This window comes from Lactuca virosa, chromosome 4, assembly GCF_052849685.1.
Source record: "Lactuca virosa cultivar CGN04683 chromosome 4, Lactuca_virosa_CGN04683_v6, whole genome shotgun sequence".
NCBI classification, from domain to species: Eukaryota; Viridiplantae; Streptophyta; class Magnoliopsida; order Asterales; family Asteraceae; genus Lactuca; species Lactuca virosa.
In genome coordinates, this window is record NC_136429.1 from 394,106,124 (window position 1) to 394,109,449 (window position 3,326).

At 39.8% G+C, this 3,326-nt stretch overlaps 1 pseudogene; it reads left to right on the forward strand.

Annotated features, from left to right (window-relative positions):
• The first annotated feature begins 1,284 nt into the window (after positions 1-1,284).
• LOC145106442 (putative mitochondrial protein AtMg00820 pseudogene) lies at positions 1,285-1,674 on the forward strand (annotated as a pseudogene).
• The last annotated feature ends 1,652 nt before the right edge of the window (positions 1,675-3,326 follow it).

The window sequence follows — 3,326 nt, forward strand, 5'->3', positions numbered from 1 at the left end:
TAGGATATCTTTTCTTCTGACAACTCTCTTCGTCATTGTTTGTTCTCCCGTGCCCAGTCTCATCTAAATTGGTTGTGGCACAAGAGGCTGTCACATCTGAACTTCAAGAACATTTCGAAGATTGCAGGGAATCAGCTTATAAGAGGAGTTCCTAAAATGCAGTTTGTCAAGGATAAGTGTGCTCAACATGTGAAAAGGGGAAGAAAACCAAGTCTTCTTTCAAGCCAAAGTCATGCTCCTCTATTATCAAATTTCTTCATCTCCTTCACATGGATTTGTTTAGACCTGTTCCAGTTAAGTCAAGAGCTGGGAAGAAATACACTCTCGTCATTGTGGATGAATTTTTCTAGGTTTACATGGGTAGTCTTCTTAAGGAAGAAAAATCATGCCGCTGATGAAATCATTGCTCTCAACAAACAGTGGGAAGTTCTCTATGATCACAAAGTAAGGCAATTACGTAGTGATCATGGAACTGAATTCAAAAACTCCTCTCTAGAGGACTTTTGCTTAATCTCAGGAATTTCTCAAAAAATTTATGCAACTTGAACTCTTCAGCAAAATGGTATTGTAGAAAGAAGAAACAGAACTCTCATTGAAGCTGGAATAACTATGGTCGTTGAAGCTGGTCTTTCTTTGTCATTTTGGGTTGAAGCTGTCAATACAACGTGTTATACCCAAAATCGGTCTATTATTGTTAAGCGTCATGGGAAAACTACTTATGAACTACTAAAAGGAAAGAAACCGAACATCTCTTTTTTTCATGTGTTTGGATGTGTTTTTTACATCTTGAATCAAAGAGATCATGGTTCGAAGTTTGAAGCTAAAGCTGATGAAGGAGTGTTCCTACGATACTCTAGCGTATCCAAGGCTTTGAGAGTATTTAATCATTCAAGGAAAATTGTCGAAGAAACAGTTCATGTCACTTTTGACAAGGTATCATTCATTCATTATCGAGTTGAATATCCCTCGTCAATTCTGAATGAACCTACTTACAATCCTTCATACCTTGTTCCTGAGCTCTTTCCAAATGGCGTTGATCCCATGGTTCTCAATGTTTATCAATTAATAAATTCACAACCTATCTCTAAAGATCAACCTGTTATCCCTGAAGAAGTTGCACCATCCAATCAATAAGACTCTTACCAAAGCAATGCAAATGAAAGTTCTTATCTAAGAATCCTTTGAGATCATCCTAAATACCAAATCATTGGAGATGTAAATTCTAGGATTCTCACTCGCAGCAGAGTCAAAAATAACTTCTGCATGTTAGTAAACTTCATCTCAATGATTGTACCAAAAAATGCCGTTGATGCCCTGAAAGAAGCTGACTGGATTAAAGCCATGCAGGATGAGCTGAATGCATTCGAACGTCATCGTGTGTGGACTCTTGTTCCCGGACCTCAAGGAAAGACTATCATTGACACTCGCTGGGTTTTTAGGAATAAAATTGATGAAGATGGAATTGTCATAAGAAACAAACCTAGGCTTGTGGCTCAAGGGTTATGTCAGCTTGAAGGGTTAGACTATGATGAAACGTTTGCTCATGTTGCAAGAACTGAAGCAATTTGTCAGTTCCTAGCTTTTGCCTCCTTCAATAACTTCAAAGTCTACCAAATGGACGTCAAGACTTCCTTTCCACATGGAAATATTCAAGAAGAAGTCTTTCTAAAATAACCGCCAGGTTTGTAAGTGAAGAGTTTACAGATTATGTGTATCGTCTTGATAAAGTTGTCTATGGCTTAAAGTAGGCTCTTAGAGCATGGTATGACACGTTGGCAAGCTATCTTATATCAAGTGGGTATAAACGAGGAAAGATTGATAACACTCTATTCATAAAGCAATCAGGATCTCATATCATTCTTCCTCAAGTGTATGTGGACGATATCGTCTTCAGACCCACTAAATAAAAGCTAAGTTCAGAATTCGCAGAGGTCATGGCCAAGAAGTTCGAGGTGAGCATGATGGGTGAACTAACTTTTTTTTGGGCTTGTGTAAGGTCCTAAAACGGATCTTTACCAATGATCAAGCAATCAAACAATCAAAAGCAATCAGAATAAGAGTAGAAGAATAAGAGAAATCAAGCTTGCACACGTTTATTGCTGTAAAACGTCTGGTACAACTCGATACAATGGACAGTGAACTCAGTGGCATCAACAACCTAACAATGACCTACAACTCCTCTATATATAGGGGACTTGGGCCGCAAATAGGGTTTACGGCCGTAAAGAAGCTTACGACCGTAAAATCACTCCAGGGCCATAAACTGCTAAACAACTCACCAAAACATACTAAAGACTCAAAAGGAACTATTACAATGAAAGCCTAGACCAAACCACTAACTGGACCTTTCAATCTCCCCCTTGGTTTGGTGCTAGCTTGGACTTAGTCTTTATCAACCACCAGCACGTCTGACTTCCCCATAGCTCCATACCACATTTCTTTTCTGATTATTTCAGCAACCATGGCAGTGTACTCCTTAGCAGCAGACTCAAAGAGGTCTTCAGCGACCATGATCTGATGATGAGAAAGCTGATGTATATCCCATTTCCCGAACTGTAGCAAATCCCTTTTGTCATATATGCGAATACATCCATGTTCAAGCTTAATGACAGCGGAAGCAGTAGATTCATCAAATACCCAGTAAAGCATGGACTTTAGAGATCCATCTGGATGATTCTGAAGAATAGGAATCTGCTTAACTTGGTCGGTAGCAGGCCACATCACAGTCCGAAGAGGTTGATCGGTTTTGGGATCAATGACACTTGGGTATATCTTAATAATTGACTCTGCAGTCTTCATTGAGGGAAAGCCCTTGGCCACTTGATCTTCCAGAAATAACTTGAAATGTGTCGCCTTGGGATCATTTGACGGATTTGCAAAAGGAGCCTTAGATAACTCTGTAAGATCAACCCTGGTCCAAGAGTGGAAGTCATGAACATTTTTATACAGTTCAGTATTGCCACTCTTTCTTCTCACGATCCACATATTTAGATTGTCGTGGAATCCCCATGAGATGATCCTTGACCTATCACCATATACGTCCCTGAAGCGATTCTCTCCAAGATCCGTAACAGTAATGTTAGGTTGATCCCCAGGAGCATTTTGATCCGAGCTCCTTTTGAACAAAAGCTGACCCTTCTTAGCAGACTTAGCCAGTTTGGCACGTTTCAAAGCCACAACATTCGGAGCCTGTACCGGTTCTTTATCAAAACGATCGACAACTTGAGTTGTTCTTACAGGTGGAGGAACTATGGGAGCATCCTGATTAGGAATATAGATCCTTGGCTCATCGATATACGACTTAAATTTGTCACCAAGTTCTTCTT